The following is an 18,613-nucleotide window of genomic DNA, read 5'->3' as shown; positions in this document are numbered from 1 at the left end:
AGTCCAGTCCCTCCCTCAACCTCTGGAGAGAACAGAAAAGCATCAGTTGCCTTGTCTGAAGAATTAATCTTGCGTTATGGATGCAGGTGTGTGGGGTGGAGAATGCTCTGTATTCATCACATACTAAGAAGTGGGTGATGGGAGGGAAACAGCTGTAAGGGTGATGTGAACTATTGCTTTTAGGATTTCTTCTAGCCATTTCTTTTTACTGTTAGTTTCCTTCTTTGTTCCTGTCCTACTTTTCCCCATATGTGTACATCAGTGTTCAAGGAATGAATGATATTTTCAAAAACTTTATTTTTGAATGTAAATGCTATCCATGAAAACTGTCTCTAGAAAATTCATTTATTTATTTTCCCTCAAATACAAATACAAGAATATGAATACAATACGAAATTAGAGAACAAATAGAACAGTTAATCAAATTAACAGTATGTTGGAATGATTCAAAGATTCAAACATTTTAAAAATATACACAAATATCCCTTTCACAACAGATATGGGCGGATATATCAATTGTAGGTAAACAGTAGCACTATTTCAAAAACACTCTACTAAACAATTCTTTCATCTCAGTTTGGTAGTAACTTTAACCCAATACCTCCAGCTTTCTCAGGCAATCATATTTTTGAAATAAATAGCAGAGGAAGTGACTTAGATCTTGTCTCCTGGGGTCTTTTGAGACTAAGACAGAAAGAAAAGCTAGGAATATTTTCCCTTGACAAAATATGTAATGGAATTCCTAATGTTTCTTTCAGAAAGAGGAGCATAATATGCAATTAATAATTGTAATTCAAATATATGTCAAATAATGACACCCTGACCAAGTCATCAGCACATGTCTGCTTCCTGATGACTAAGTAGAAAGGTATGAGACAAGTCTTTATTGATATTATACTTGTCTGATTAGTATATGTATTGAAGGATATTGCAAATACCTACTTCAAATTCAAATTTACGAATGTTCGTCATCAGTTTTGTCTATTAATAGACCTTGAACATTGCCATATAGCATTGTTTGAGGACCAGTGCACATATCAGTGCTTCCAAGCAGCATTATTGTTATATTAATTTGTATGTTGAGTCTTTGTCAGGATTGAGAAGAATTTGGCTTAGCATCAGAAACTCCAAAAACACAAGAAATGAAAGCATTAAGAAATCTTTGAGGAGGCCAAGAACTGCCATTTTCTAAAGTTATAAAAAATGAAGAAATAAAAAACACTTTCAATTTTGAGATATTACTTCCATAATCTGATATTGAAGAAAAATATAAACCTATACCATGTATATGTTTTTTCTTTTGAGACAATAACCATTTATTTATGTATACAATTCAACTCTGTTATAAAGGTTTTAAGAAACCTGAAGCAGATTTACATCAGTACATTTTTACAATATGCATATATCAAACAATGTGAATGGATATTTATAAAGGAAAGATTCTAAATCTGTTAGTTCTATAACAATGTATCGGTCAAACTTGCAAATATTTTTCAGTAATGTCCTATTGTCTTTTACTAAACTATTTGATCATTAATAAAATCATTGTTACAAGGTCCATTTCAATGTAGTATTTTCTTTTTCTTTTTTTGACTATCTCCAGATCTTTTGGGATAAATATGTTTAAGCTTCTTAATTGAAGTGATTCTTTTTTATCAGCACTAATGTATGCATGAATGGACATGTGAATTGCGATGTTAAAACTGGGACAAGGCATTCATCTGACTGGGTAGAAGACAGGGTATAAATAAAAGAATAAATACTTGTGGCAGTTGGGCAAGTTAGATATTTAGAGTGTTTCTGATACATTACTTTGGATGTACTTTGTCAAAAATAAATAAATATTACCATAGAACCACAAAGTTGGTATGAGCCATTTTGGCAATCGAATCCAATCTCATATTTTATGCAGAAATTATTAAAGCATCTATAATGAATGGTTGACTAACCTCTTTTTAACATATTGATTAAAAAAGAACCCACTATCCTTTCAGTCTCCCAAAACAATATTCTTTTTTTTAAAAAGGGGAGCATGGGGACAAGAAAGATGGATATTAGCTCCAAAATATCGGTAGCTATGTGGTCCTTGAGATAGATGATTCTCTTTGAATTAAAGGCATCCTTGTGGGACTTGTGGGATTGAAGGGGTGCAGGCCTATATGTTGTATGAAATTCCAAGAATTCCAGAAGCATGTAGTCAACTTTAGACAATTTGCAGTACTGAAGGTTGAGTATGGAAATAATGTGAACCAATTGTGAATGTGTGAATTAGATTTGATTTTAGCGCAAAGGGCAGACTTTTACAAGCTATTTTGCCTTGGCATCAAATCATAATATCTTTTCAAATCACAGTTATATTGTATTCCATTATATTAGTCAAAATATGTTCTAATTTTATACTCATTATCACTGGGAGAACTTGACAGGTTCACTTCCAAGAAGCCTAATATCCATTTTAAAAAGAGTTTTGGGGTTGGATATAAACATGAATTTAAAGAGTGATAGACAGGTATTTTTAGATATTGTTTTATACTGATTTGGGTCAGTAAGTGCTTAGTATTCATTTTTAAAAACCATTAAAATGATACTTTTTTAATGAACTCACCTATTAATTGGGATTAGAATGGTATCTCCTTTGCTGTAATAAGGAAGTTTCAGTTACCGGGTAAGTGTCTGAGCAGTGGCGTAGCGTGGGTTGTCAGCACCCGGGGCAAGTAATTTGCGCCCCCCTCCACAGTGGGTGGCGTCGGCGACCTGGCGGCTCGGATCGGATTGGCACAGCCAGCACTGCAGAGAGAGTGAGTGAGCCAGGCAGGGGCAGAGAGCTGCGAGTGCGAGCGCGCCCCCCCAGATGTTGCGCCTGGTGCGGCCGGCCCCCCTGCACCCCCCACGCTACGCCTCTGTGTCTGAGCACGGAGATGGTTCTCATTATCTATACAAGCACAGGACAAATAATAGAAGTATAATCCCAATGCTCATGAATCATAAAGATTAAGCAGCTTTTGAACTAATTCTAATATTTCAAAATTCTTACAAATGGGAGCTTATGGATTATCTCTAATGTTAAATGAATATATTTATGCAAGATAATTTTATTTTTTTTCCTCTTTCTCTCATACCCTATTCTTCATGAATCTCAAATCTGCCTCTGAGAATTCCATAACTTTCCCAATCAGATGTTATACAGTAATGAATCTTTTTGGATGTTAGAATACCATTCATTCCCAAACATTATTGGAACTAATTTACTGCTTAAAGAAAATTAACTGGCAGACCTGAGGCCACCTTGTCTAAGAAGCCACACATGAGTTTCTTTTGCATACATGACATGTTTTCTGAGTTTACATTACACTGAGTTCCTGATCTGTAGTATAACTGAACAATTGTACTTAATAAAGAAAAAAGTACTAGTTTGCCCTTTACATTGTGCTTATTCTCTCTTATGCAAAAATACTAAATGATAAAATTATGAACAACAAATAGGCAACTAATGTTTTATTTATCTTCATGTATAAAGTTACACAAAGATAGACAAATCAAGCCATTAATTTCAATGTGAACCAAAGGTGAATTAGTACGCGTTAAACCAAATCAAAGTCTGTGTTGCAAGGAATGCATTTACTGAAAAGTGACACAAACAATCAATTCTTGTCTGAAGCACCTCGGCTTACATCCATTTTCTTTGTGGTTTTCATTTACAGTAAGTTGGCCATCATATACATGAAGCCATGTACTTTCTTGAATAAATCTGATGTTCTCAATAATATATCTTAGGATATGAGTTAGGAAGAGGTGCTTTTCATTTATAATTGACCAATTAGCTAATTAAACATTACCAGAAGATGAATTAAATTTATGAATTAGGTTGCAAATTAGAAAGCTGGAATAAAATTTATATGGAAGAAATATATATCTATATGAAATAGTCATCTGAAAAGTATTTGAATGTGAGCATTTCCACCCCACTCTCTAGTTTCTTGACAGGATTGATTTAGCTCCTCTGCAGTTTATATTCTTTCTTTTTCAGGAAAAAGACTGTGCTGTCACCCAATAAAATGACTTAGACTGTGATGAGACATAATTGGATGACTTAAGCCTTTTATTATTAATTCAATCTAGGATGTGCAAGCGTCTTGAGTCAGCAGTCTAACAGATAATAACATTCTCTACCAGCAGGTGTGATAATAGTATCTTGCATTTATGTTTATTTAGGTGCTGAAAGGATAAGCATTCTTTCAATAAAATGTCTATGAAAAGTGAACTGGGGTAGCTTAAAGTATCATTGTATTTTCAAAAATATCCAGGAATATACAATTCTGAAGACAAATGAAGAATATCATTTATTTGCTTTGTCAGAATTAACTAGACAAATATTGTTGGATCCACAATTTACCGGTAGTAGGAAACATAGGATTCATTAACACTTATTTCATAAGATGTGGACAACAATATCTATGTATTAAATGATGAATCTTTTAAGGCAATGTCTGAAATATTGTGCTCAAGTTCAGTTTTCAAAAAGTAGAATCAAGAATAAAACAGGTTAGATCAAAGCTCTGCTTGCCAATGCAATAAACTTAATACAGTACATATGCTAATTGATGCAGTACTTTCCTCCCTCACATCTAAGACATCAAAACAGGCATCTTGAGATAGATCAGATAGTTCAGCAAACTGTTTGTCACCACTATAAGAAGCTGAGAAACTGGATATGAAGGCCGTAACAATCTTCCACTGTTGTAGCCCACCAACTTTTATCAGATGTGTACTGCTTTTGATTTTGAAAGTAGTCTATCACCAACATGATTAGTAACCTTTGAGGTTTATTCCCATGTGTGCATATATGATTTTAAAAAGTAACTTAAATTGGTAAGCCATTATACAGTGTGGCAGCCAAACACAGTTAACTATGTGCTATATGGATAAGCATTTATTCTTGTCCATCCAGTATCTAGGATTATGAAAGTAGACAAATCTATCCAGTGCTTAATTTTCTCTACCCAATAAAATCCTCTATAATCTCCCCTCTAAATGTTGTAATCTTTTCTTGTAGGATATGTGATTTAGTCCCTGTATATTTTTGGCTGCCTTTTTAAAAAATCCTTTGCAGATCAACAGAACCCTTTTTTATGAAGTGGTGACCAAAGCTGTATGCATGTCCTACTAAGGTCATAATTTTATATGCAATTTTATTAAAATGCTACCATACTGCAGGTTCATTTTTGTTCCTTCATATCTTTCATGGAATTTCTTTTTTTTTCATAACTGTATCACTCTGAGTTCACATTTTCATTCAATCATCAATTTCAACTTCAAGAACATTTCCAGATCAATAACTGCATCTCAATCTGAATATAAAATTAAAATTCCTTGCCTTACAACAAATTCCCCAAATAATTATATAAAGTGGACTATTTCAGAAGTATCCCAAATTTAAGTGGTCTTTAGATTAGCAATCCATAGCAAAATATGCTGCTCTAATTTTTAAAATAGGTTTTAAGGGATATTTTTATAGGGTTCTCTTTCCCCCTGGCAATTAATGCATTTCTGAAGCAAGCTCTCCATAAAGAGGAAATAAGTACACTTCCTTGAATATTATGTACAGTTCTGAGGAATATAGGACATTTTCAAAGAAATTTTCAAACTAGATAGTTTGTGAGACTAGTTGGTGGAACCACAAGCTAAACCCTTTGGAGCAAGAGTCTGAATTTGTTTAACTTAAAAAGAGAAACTTAGAAGATTTGAAGATTGATAGCAATATTCAAATACCTGAAAGAATATCAAACTGATATGATCTCTATTGTTGCAGAATATAGGATATGGAAAATGTATTTAAGTTACAAGAAGCTGATTTCAACTGAATTAACCATAAGGACATTTTCTCAGTAGAACCAAGTATTCAGAGAAGTAGCAAGCTCTTCTTCACTATTGTGCATATTCAACAGAGGCTAGACAGTTAACTGATACTTTTAATTGGATTCCTGCAGGATTCAGTGGCCTAATGATCCCTTCTGATCATATAATGCAATGACCAAAACACACACAGCATATCCATCCTGTATAATTTAATTCAAATTATAAGAACAGATTTATAATGTGCTGTAGGTGTTGCAGATATTTGGCAGACACCATGGGTAAAGGTCCCATCACCATGAGTAATGGTGTCAATTTGCCCTTCTGTGACAATTGATTAACTTTTCAATGATTGCATGTCTTCCATTTTCCATCTCCTAATCTACAAGGCATTAAATGGAGAATAAAGGATTACCAAGTCTCCAAAGATTCTTAGTTTTACAAGTAAAGTCTTTAGGTACCATTAAACTATTCTTGCAACTCTGTTATTAGATTATGCATTGAAATCCTACACATATTTATTAGCTGACTGAAAATAGTAGGGGTTGTTGCCAGGTAAGTTATCAGTTGTATTACAACACAAACAAGTTGACTGTTCAAAAATGTTTTGCTGTATACTATAACTCAAAGTAAATAGGACATAAAATTATCTACAATTTTCATTGTGTTCTCAGTTTCACACTTCAGAGTATTAGACTGTCATTTTTTTTTTGCCAGATAGAAACACTTCTTTCTATTTTAAGATATTATTCACTCCTCTCCTGATGGATTAAAAATAGTTTATATTTTTGTCTTCAGCATATCTGAGAAGTGACAGTTTCTGAAGCTTTCAAAAGCAATGTCTGAAATATTTTAATAGGCTTAGAGATGACCAAAGGAGGAGATACATCTGCACCATCAAACATTTCCTACTTCTATACTTATTGTGATTGGGTTTTTTTTTTTACAAAGTAACATCTATAAACAGTAATGGTGCAATCACATTTACTTGGAAGCAATTACAGGTAGTCCTCGACTTACAACAGTTCATTTAGTGGCCGTTCAAAGTTACGACACTGAAAAAAGTGACATGACCATTTTTCACCCTTACAACTGTTGCAGCATCCCATGGTCACATAATCAAAATTGGCAACTGACTCATATTTCTGACAGTTGCAGTGTCCCAGGGTCATGTGACCACCTTTTGTGACCTTTTAACAAGCAAAGTCAATGGGGAAGCCAGACTCACTTAACAACCATGTTACGAGCTTAACAACTGCATTGATTCACTTAACAACTGTGTCAAGAAAGTTTGTAAAATGGGGCAAAATTCACTTAACAAATGTCTCATTTAGCAACAGAAATGTTGGGCTCAGTTGCGGTCGTAAGTTGAGGAGTACCTATATTATTATGTTTATTGGGATTTATTTCCAAGAACAGGAAATATAGACAGAGCTTGTGATAAAATAATCATTTAGGGCATGAGGAATGGGCAATCTGAGCCGTCGGTCTAATCACTGGGCCCTTGCAGGAGGTCAGATCAGTTAAGAATTATTTGTCCCCTTTTCATAGTCAGTGCTTGGAAGAGAGACAGAACGGGGGAGGGATGATTTTATGTATTTATTTATATTCTGCCTTTATTATTTTTACAAACAACCTAAGTCAGTAAACATATCCAACACATCTCCCTCCTCCTATTTTTCCCCACAATGACAACCGTGTGAGCTGAATGGGGCTGAGAGAGAGAGAGAGAGTGGAAAGCCACCAGCTAAGGTGGAATTTGAATTCATAGTCTCCTGTTTTCTAGCCGTAATCACTAGGCCAAAGTGGCTCTCTTGTTTTGATTTTTGTCTCCTGCATCCTTGCTTCCACTCCTTGACTGGGTAACATGAGTTCTAGTGAGTGAAGGTTTGCTCTCTGCTTATATACAGTACCTTGCCCTGCCAGTGTTGGCGTAGGGATGGGGCTTTCTCCTTGGAGTTCCTTGATTAGGATATTGCTTTCTGCTTGTTTGTCTCTTGGTAGTTCAAATCAAGCTAGTTTGCAAAGCATACATCTGGCAGTTTGACTTAACTGGAGATCTTCTTCTTGTGCCATATCCATTATCGGATGTTGGCGATCATGTTGGTGATCCTGTTTTTATCGGCAGCCGCACGAAAAAGTGCTGCTGAGTTTTGTCCAAACCAGTCCCTTAGATTTTGAAGCCACGATGTTCTTCTTCTGCCTGGACCTCGTTTGCCTTCAATCTTTCCCTGGAGGATTAAATGGAGTATGCCGTATTTTTCTGGATGTCGCATCATATGTTCGAAATATTCTAATTTTCGTTTTTTAATTGTTTTGATGATTTCCCTTGGCTTTCCCAGGCGGCCTATCACCTCCTCATTTCTGATCTTGTCAACCCAGCTTATACGTAACAGCCGCCTGTAAATCCACATTTCAAATGCTTGTAGTCTCTTCAGGTGGCCTTCTGTCAGAGACCAACTCTCTACTCCATAGAGCAGGATAGAACTGGAGATAGTTAAGTCAAACTGCAGACTATTAAAAAGAAAACACAAGTCACAATAAAGATGTACTGTATATAGTATATCTTGAGCACTATCGGGAGGAAGGTTTTAAAACTTATTTTGAATGTTGGCTTCCTGAGAACTCTTTGACATCCATCTTTTCTCTGCACATGTTGGGGAGCATGCAAACAATCCTGCCTGAGCAGGGGGTTGGACTAGAAGACCTCCAAGGTCCCTTCCATCTCTGTTATTCTGTTATTCTGAGTTGGAAAGAGTTAATAAGATGCAACTTTATAAAAAGAAGAAAATGGTAATCAGGCACTTTTTCAGAAAAGAAAAAGGCATTTAGGTAGAAATAAGAGTAGAATATATGTAGCTTTTCTTGCATTCTTTATAGACATTCTCTCTTTATCTGCTGATATGGACCAGTTCTGGCCAGCCTAGGACTATGGTGGCCATGCCAATTCTTAAAGTTAATAGAATTTACTTCAGGAGCTTTACTCAATGTTGCTTGCTACTGTCTGCCTAATTTGCTTATTTAATATTTTTCCCTTTATTAACCTAGCTTTCTTCACAATAGATATAGTTATAACAAATTTGGTACTTGTGTTCTAGCTACTTAACTTGTGTAAAATTGAATTTGATTGCTAGTTCCTTGTTCTACACATTATCACACTATCTTGCTTGAGGTGATACTGCATATGCCACCTAAATATAGGGCTGAAGTGTATTCTTCTAATTAAGCAATTAGTTTTGGTCTCCTTCAAGTCATAAATCTCCATAAGCTGAAAAGCATCCCTAGATATATTTCAGCAATTACCTATGATGAACAGCATTGTTTCAGATAAATGGATTAAAACTGATGTTGGCATCTCTCTTTAAACATGGTTTACAGTTTGATGCTTCATTTCTGAGTGGACAGAAAAAATAATCTCCAATAGAATCCCTCAATTTGAGGATGTTTCCACTGTTTCTCCAGTAAAGGCATACGTAGGACAGCAATCTGAAATAAAAAAATAACAGGGGAAATATCCTTCCCCAACCTTGCATCCTAAATTGCCAAGAGGAAAAAAGACAATCGGTTATACAGTAGTTCTTTTATGTCTATTGGAAAAATATTTGGAAAAAAAACCTGACCATTTTTTGCAAGACAGCTAGACAAGCTCTATTTTTGCAGTTCAGAACCACTGTCTACTCTGAAAGATTAATTTCTGGAAAATGGTAGCTATATGGACAGGTTCCTGAAGAAAAATGGATCATTCTGGAATGCTCCAGAATATTTTATCTCCAGGTTTTGAATTTGAATTTTGCATGCAACTATTTTTAGTCTATTCCTAAATTGTAATATTACAGGACTGGTTCAGCTTGAGATGCAATATGTTTCACGATAGATGCCATGCCACTAATAAAACAGACTTAATAATGGAATACGCACATCTATTTAGGACCCACAGAAAGTGCCCACAACTAATTGGAGTATATATGTGGGAGTAAATAGTCATGTGAGTAGCTTGGCTTAAAGCCTTGTAAGGCTTCCTATATCTTTGTGAGCACCTACGTATGTAAGATAATTAACAACCAGTTGTGTAGCTGCACTCTGAGCCATCTGCAATGTCTAGACTGCCTCACATGGAGCACATAAATTAGAATAATGTAATCCTGAGGATATCTGTACATTAATCATTGAAGCTAAGTCTCTCTCCTCCAAGTAGGGAGGCACATGATTTATTAGCAGATAAAAGGCTTTTCATGCCACCAGTTTTGTGTGGCTACTGCACATCACAGAGAAGCTCCTAGACTGCAAATCTTTCATAAGGGGGTGGGTAATCCCATTCAAGTAAGTCTTTGTCCTAAATCCTTGCCTCCATTTAGTTTCATATCATTTTATAACATCCAATTTTTTTGGGAACCTGGCATTGCTCAGAGTCCCTGGAGATATCAATAAACCTATTAATGTATTTGTAACAGCATGTAGCTATTAAATAATATGGGACACAAGATAGAAAATGATGGGACACCTAATATAATCTTCAGGGGATTAAGCAAAAGTCTCACAGTGTCTCACAGTGTGATAGAAGAGCAAAATGGTGCTTCCAATTCCTTGCTATCCTCACTGCTCCAATATGATGTCAGAGTGTTAAAAACTACTAAGAGATAAAAGCTATATGAACAAAACATCTGGGATTTTTTAGATATATCTTTTAGAACAGCTTTCCCCAATTTAGTGCCTTCCAGATGTACAATATGTGGCTAATGGTGACACTAATGGTGTCAGAACTGAGAAAGCTTCTTGGATGAGAAACAAAATGTTTTCAAGGGAAAAAACTAAGAAATTGCAATTGCCTTTTGAAAAGCACCTTTGGGACAACCATGACCTGGATGGTTGAGAATATCTATAGACCCTAATGGTAACACTATATGATAAATTATGGAAGCTGAACTCCATTATTGTACATCTGCAAGGTAACTGGTTTTGATTAAGGATCTTGTCCAATACGAATATCATCCAAGCACTAGATTATTTCAGCTGATACAAGATGCCCCAAAGAAGAGAGGTGCATGCACTTTACAAAGAAGAAATACAGCATCCTCACACTTCTAAGCTGGGGATAAAGAGATCTAACTAATAACATTTGATCAGCAATATCCTTCAGGACTATCTAACTATTAATAAAAAAGAGAAGACTGTTAAGACTGTTGCCATTATTCACTCATTTATAACATTTATATAGCCACTCATCTTATAAAAAACTCTGGGTGTTTCCCAATCAAAAATTAAAATAACACAAGAACCATGTTAAAACTGAATACATAAAAACAAAAACCTGGTGCCAAGCCTAGCTTCCAATGTGCAATCACTTCATCTTATCCCAGCATTTGAGGGGAAAGTCAAGACTTTAATGCTTTGCACAAGGCTGGGAGGGTAGATATCTGTAGTATATGCTCTCTTCTATTGACAATCATGTACTACACACTGGACAAGCTGGTCAATTTCTGCTCAAATAAATGGTCGGAAATCTAATATGAGAAACCATACTGTCCAAAATCTAGTAGGAAAATATTTTATTTCCTCAGGACTCTCACTTTGTGGTAATTTCAACATGACCATTGAGTACAAAACTTATAAAAACCAGTTTTACCATGAAATAGCTGAGCTAGGAGATTTACAGTGATACAATTTCTCACTGATCAAATCTTCTAATCACACTATGTATGCTAATCAGCTCTGCAGTACATAAGTGTCTGCATCACATTTATCTATAGGTAATTTGGTCTCTCACCTCCTGTTTTTTACTTTTTACAGCTTTGGTAAGAATAAACTTGTTAGACTTTAAGATGCCTCAAGAATCTTTGTTGTTGATATGTGAATGCATATCATACATCAGACAGCTGTGTTCTCTTTCTTTTCTTTTAATTTAATGATTGCAAGGTAGAGTGTGTGATGATACACATAAGATGAAAGAGCTAGTAATAGTTTCTAGACTCTTTTCCTTGCTTTTAATTGTTCTGAAACTGGACTTTCTGCTTTTGTGAGCTTTGCTGTACCCCAGGTTTGTTACAGAAAAGGTAATATTTGTGAGTCAGAAAACTTTGTTGTTTTATTATTGCAAATCATCCATGCCTCTGCTTCCATCTCCTGGTTCAATAAGAGATTAGCAGCAGTGATTGCAATGGACCTGCCCCTAAAATATCAGACAATCTCCATGGATATGAAATGGGTCAGTGTGGCAACTATGCAAGCTTTGTTGTTCACACAATGTTTTCATATGGCAGGATAGTCCTTTTAGCATCTTTCACCAGGAGTTCAGTAGGTCTCAGACATGAATGCTGGCTGGATGGCTTTGGGTTTTCTCCTAACTCAATCCACTTTACAGGATTGTTGTTGTTGTGGGGAAAATAGGTCACAAGAGAATTAGGTATACCTGCTGCCATGGGGGGAAAATATCATCATCACCACAATCATCCCTGAAGAACAATACTTTCAAACATTGGAGGACAGTTACCTTTTCAATACCATACACTGTTCCTTAGATAAAAAAGAATAAAAGTAGTAGTAATAATAGTACAAAATAAGAAGGGATTGAAATGACAATTTGAACTTTTGACTTATATTGTTATGGCCTCAGACAATCTGCAGTCCATCCCAAAGTAATCAAGCAGCATTTATTATTGTTTTGCATTACTTATAGTAAATGCCTATTATTTAAAGTTGGAAGCATGCTGGTTGGAGAATTCTGGGAGCTGAAGTCCATACATCTATAATGTTGAAAATTCTGGGAGCTGAAGTCTATACATCTATAATGTTGAAAAACGTTAGTTTTTCAGCTTTCAGTTGTGACTTAAAAAGGTGGAACACCAATGTAGAAAAAGCACCATATAACAAATATGATTGTATACTTGATGTAATCGTCCTCAAGAAAATAATGGGGAGACTGAACCTCTTCCTAGAAGTAGTTCCAAATAGATTTTAAACATGAGTTAAATAGAGTAGGAGCACTTAGCTTAAGATATTTTGATAAATGCTTTCTAAATTGATATTGTCAATTACATGTACCCTTACATGGATGGCAAATGTAATTGAAAACTGGGTAATGTTCCATGTATCTAGAAGCATCTCATTTTACTCACATATCCTAGAACCACATTTCTCAATATTTTGAGGGGGGGGAGGGATAGAGGTAAGAGGGTATATTTTAAAACTGATTAGGGTCTAACACAGGAAAATAAGAATCACATCTTTCCCCTATAAACGCATTTCATGCCTTAGCGTAAGGTCTGCTCAGTATTCAAAGTTGAGTGTAAAGTGCACTAATCCCTCTTGTACAACATTTCCAAAATCGCTGCTGGCATAAATGAATTGAATTTTCCTTTCAGCACAGGAGTCAGCTTGCTGGGGGATTTTCTTAATATTGCTACAAGATTTCTGGGAAGCTGTGGCAGGATTGCTATTTCCTACCGCTATTCATTCCAAACGTTTGTCACAGTGTAAATGCTGCTGCTGCCAACAAGAAGTTTTTAATGCAGCCATTGTTCCACTGTCTTTCTTGGCCAACTGAGGTTTTGTTTTGTTTTTTACAGTTTTTTCCTCTCCATTTGAAACAGTTTTCAACTCTTGTCCTTTCACTTTTTGCAAGAGAACAATGGCAAATGAAAGGTGTTGTTTCATGCAGGCATTTATGCCATTAAACTGAGCAACAACAGATTAGATTCTGATATTTTAGTATGAACAGATCACATATATTTATTGCAGTCACACTTCGGCTTTCTTCCAAGAAGTTCTGGGTGGCATTTCAGCTTTATTACAATCTTGTGTCCTGTGGGTGTATAAATGTGCTAATGAGTAGCAATCCTGTTATGTGGACAGGACCTCATTCAATCCACCCCAGAATGGACCACATCTCTCCTGCGGTGCGATTCATACTTTTAGTACTGATTGTAGTTAGGTGTTAGACTGCCAATGGCACCAAAACTGCTAATGGCCTTGGGTGATGAAGTAACCAGAATAGAAATGGGATCAAATTATAGACTTGTGTAAACTGCACAACCAGTTGTGGTTGTGATGTGAGATGATCATGAGAATTTACTGTAGGCTACTAACTAGGCACGAGATATAGAAGATGCCTTTATTGTGATAAAGGGAGAACTCAGCTATTTCAATATCTGTTGGAAAATGTACTCATCTGGGAGTAGGTTGTCAAAAATATTTTCAGAAGATTGAAAAAACCATTCAAAGAGGGATGGGAGCTCTGAAAAAATAATATGAGCAAGTCCCATATGAAGAAAAAATGGGGAATACTTGAAAAGTTGAAAAACAAGAACAGGTATATAGGAAATGAAACTAGGATAATAGTAGTTGGGGCTTTCAGCTTGAAATGAAGAGAAATATAAGGGGACACATGATTGAGGTATATAAAATCATGTATAGATAGCACTATATTAGAACTCACGGTCCTCCACTAAAATTAATTTTAGAGAGATTTAAGACTAATAGAAAGAGATTGTTGTTGTTTAAATAGAGCACATGGTTTAATTGTGGGATTCACTGTGACAATAATCCCAGTCAATTTTAATGGCTTTAAAACAGAACCACGGAAGGTAAGCTACTATGACCACCAATGCTGATGAATGTTTATTACCTCCTGAATCTTAGGCAGGATGCCTTCAATACTGGATACTGGAAAAGTTGAATGGAAGTATAACTTTCCATTCCAGGCTTGGGAGCTTAGCAGCGGCATCTACTTCACCATTGTGTGACACAGAACTTTGGACTAGATGGATCTATGGCTTCATATGTAGTATTTTTATGTCCTTGCAAAATAATTAAGAAACTCAAATTGATAGCTGATGAGATGAATCCATAATAAAAGGAATTGTTTTGGATATATGTGTGATTTAAAAAAAGGAGTCAAGGACCTGGTGATGCAATGCATGGGAAAGCGGTTGGACAAGTCATAATAAAAGGCAACAAAGAAAAGACAACACTGCTTAACACTTTTTTTATGTTTGTCTTCTTTCAAGAGACTGAGAACTACCTAATGTGAGGGATGAGGGATACAGCTCAGAATTAATAAGCTGTAATGAGAAGCCATCTTACTATCTTAAATGAATTCAGTACCCTGAAGAGCAGGTGTTGAAGATGCTGAGCAAAGTAATTTCAGAACTGTTGATTGTAATCTTTCAAAAATCCTGGTGAACTGATGAGATGGTCGGAGGCCAGAGGAGGGCACATATACTCCCAAGTGAGGAAAATGAAGAAGAAGGACCTGGAGGCTATGAGCCAGACTGCTTGAAAGTACAAGGATGTAATGATGTCAGCATAACTTTCTTTCCTGTTACAGTTAATAGTTTTCCTTGCATGCTTATTGATTGGTTGGACTATTGCATTTAATATAAATTACTTGGAACTGTTCTTAAGGCCACCTGGAAGTAGAATCTGGTGGCGCAGGCAGAGGTTTGCATCTGTTAGTATTCCCAAGTGTTACTGCTCTCCACAAGCTGCTGTTTGCCAGGTGGCTCCCTGGTACAAATAAGGGTGCTGCTTATCACTTAGAAAGCCCTTTGTGGTGTAGAGTCTGGCTGTTTAAGGAACTGCCTGTCTCTAATAGTTCCTTAGTTTTATAGTTCTTTCTCATTTTTAATGGTAAGCTATGTAAAGTCATGGAAGCTTGTGGTATATTGTAAGCAACGCAATGACAGACCTGAATTTAGTTCATTTATATTTGTGGAAAATAACTCTAAAGACCAGCTGCAAGAAAAAAGGCAGGGGAAATACAGTGGCTTTCAGGTCTGCTTGGGATGGTTTTTGTGATGTGGAAAATACTGGACTAATGTCCCACTTGTTAGGTCAGACAAAAAAATCAGTTCCATAGGAACGCTAAAGCTATCTTTAATGAGATTAGCATATATTAACAGAATCTTGCAAATCTGATTGTGTTCTCTTCACTTTATATTCCCCTGAATCAGGAAATTGCCTGCCTCAGCTGACTATTATCTTGTTTTTCATGACTTAAAAGTATTTCACCCCTTTTGCCCAGTTAATGGTTTCTGTATATTTCCCTCAAACTAATCATTCTTAAACTCTATGATTATAAAGGCCTTTCAAGGAATTAAAAAAAATCATAGCCATCATGTGTGTTGGGAATTGTAGGAGTTTCATTCAACAGTTCTGGAAGTCAACAACATGAGGAAGATCTGATTAAAAGATAATTCTGTTCACGAATGAAGGCTACATGTTATGTTATTCTGGTACTAACCACTGAGGGGCAATAGTCATCTACTATACTAAAGCAGTCATAAGCCTTGCACAATTGGACTAAAGTCTTTGTATATGAATAACAGAACCATTTAAAATAAATAAATGCATAAGTTGACTTATGTGATCAAGAGTTTTTATATTTTTGACACAGAAGCCTAGAAATATCTTAGTAAAGATCATTCAAAATACCTATAAATAACTCCTGAAATGCAATGATTTATTGCATTTATCTTATATAAATTTCTTCTTGCTTTAACTTGAAAACTGAAGGGTTTTTGTAGTAGTTTTTATGACTATCAAATTGTATTAAATGACATAAACTTTTGTGTGTTGCAGGTAACTTCATCAGAGGCATAGTATGGCTAAATATGTAGGATTTAAACTGGTTGAGGCAGAAGGGAACATAAAATAATTATGCAGATTTCCTCAAATTAAAGTACCTTATCAACTATGATAGTAATGTGTTAAAAACCCATCATTTTATTGAGACTTTCTGATTGCCTGAAGCCCATTTATGCATGTAAATTCAACAATTTATCACCCGATACTACTATTAAAATCCTATTTTAATCACTTTTTTTTCAGAATTTTAATCATTTTGAGGATGAATGAGCTACAGACTGTTCTGGGAAGTTGAAATGCTCTGACATTAGTTTGCTCTTGTTTTGATTCTGATTTAAATCTAAGCCAAGAAATGAAGTATTACTTGATAAGATAAATATTGGGATAGAAATGGCTGTAGTGAAGACTGGTTAGAAGTAAAAAAGAACCAAAAAAGGAAGGGGGGTGTATTTACATCTGAAATCTCATCTATAACAGCTTCACTGAACTTGTCTTCATGTAACAAAGTATAACAAAATTTACATATCTTAACATTGCAATGAAATTGCAATTAGATCTTAATGGCTTAATGAGAAAATATTACTTTAAACATACCAATGCTCAGATTCACTTTGGCAAAGTGTTTCAGAGCACGTGGCAGTGAGAACAAAATACCTTCCTGTGACTCATTAAACCAGCGATGTCTTTTTCAAGACACCTCAGAACCCCCCTCCCCCACTACAAGGGAAACTTCTGCTGCAGACCTACGAACCTGAAAAACAAAAGTAGCAGTTTTAATGAGGTGCTAAAACGTGCAGGTAGTCCTTAATTTGTGACCATATTTGGGATCAGAAAATTAATTGTTAAGTGGCACATTTATTAAGTGACCATCATGTGGCTGTACCTGATGATATAATCTTTTTTGCCATGGTCACTAAGTGTGACCATGTGATCACAATTTGCAACCTTCCCTGCTGACTTCTCCATTGACATTCCTTATTGGAAGCCACCCAGGAAGGTTGCAAATTATGATCATGGGATTGAAGGAGGCTGCAAATATCGTAAATGGAAGCTAGTTACCAAGTGCTGGAATTGGGATCATGTGGCTATGGAGGTATCGCAATGGTTGTAACTTCAAGGATGAGTCATAAGTCACTTTTTTTAGCACCATCATAACTGTGAACCATAGTTAAACGAATGGTCATACCTCAACTGCATTCGTGCTCCTAAGTTTTCCAAATAATCTCTTTCCAGTAAAGCCTGAAGCATTGTACAACTCTGCTTAGGGTGACTTGAGGTTATTTCACTCGTGGATGAAATGGGGGCAACTTTGCCAGTCCGCAGGGGGTTCTCAATGCCATATTAAAGAGCAAGTGAGGACACTGTAACAGTGAAACTCCCCCAAAGTATTAAACCGAAACTTTAGTATTTTAGCATTCTTTTACATTAGGGTAATAATGAGATTGTTAAAGAATAATAAATCAGGAGCCCAAAATTATAAATATTACAAAGATTTGTGCTGTGTATTTAAATAAAGATTTAAATAAAACCCAATGGTAGCAAAATAATATTTGGGAAGCAACAAAGAGATTCAGCCATTTCTGTACTGAAGGGAGATACATCGACAATGAACTCTTGTTTCCTTAGAATATCACCATCTGGAGTAAGAAGAAAATATACTTATGCTTGTTCCACTTCATACCACACAGCTGTAATTTAAGGCTTAAGGAAATGCAGATCCCATTAGGACCCCTAATAGTTCTTGGTTGCCTTAGTAATAGGTGTGCCTTCCACTAGCACTTTTACCACCTGCGCCTCCACCCACTCTCCATCCGCCAGAAATGATTAGGCAAATGGGTGGCTTGCAGTGCCTCTTGCTTCTGTGTGAAGTACAGTAGTGTTTAGAAAACCATCCTAATGTTAAGGATAAAAACTGAGTTCTTGTTCCTTGCAGTAAAGAAAAGGAGTTAAAGAGAAAATAAACCTACTGGTTTACACAGAGAGATGTGCACAGACACACTTCATAATAGGGAGGACTTCACAACTGTTTTATGAATGCCCATGTGAAAGTTCTCTAGCTGAGTTTCTTAACCCTTTTTTTTTGGTGCGGTATAATTTTATGCTAGGGATTTTCCTATTTTTCGCTCCAATTGTAAACTAGTTAGCCTTATTTCAGAGCTGTAGGGTGTCTTTGTCCAAT

This window comes from Protobothrops mucrosquamatus, unplaced genomic scaffold (genome assembly GCF_001527695.2).
Source record: "Protobothrops mucrosquamatus isolate PMUCROS unplaced genomic scaffold, P.Mucros_1.0 scaffold762, whole genome shotgun sequence".
In the NCBI taxonomy this organism is placed as follows: Eukaryota; Metazoa; Chordata; class Lepidosauria; order Squamata; family Viperidae; genus Protobothrops; species Protobothrops mucrosquamatus.
Note: the sequence above shows the minus strand (reverse complement) of the source record.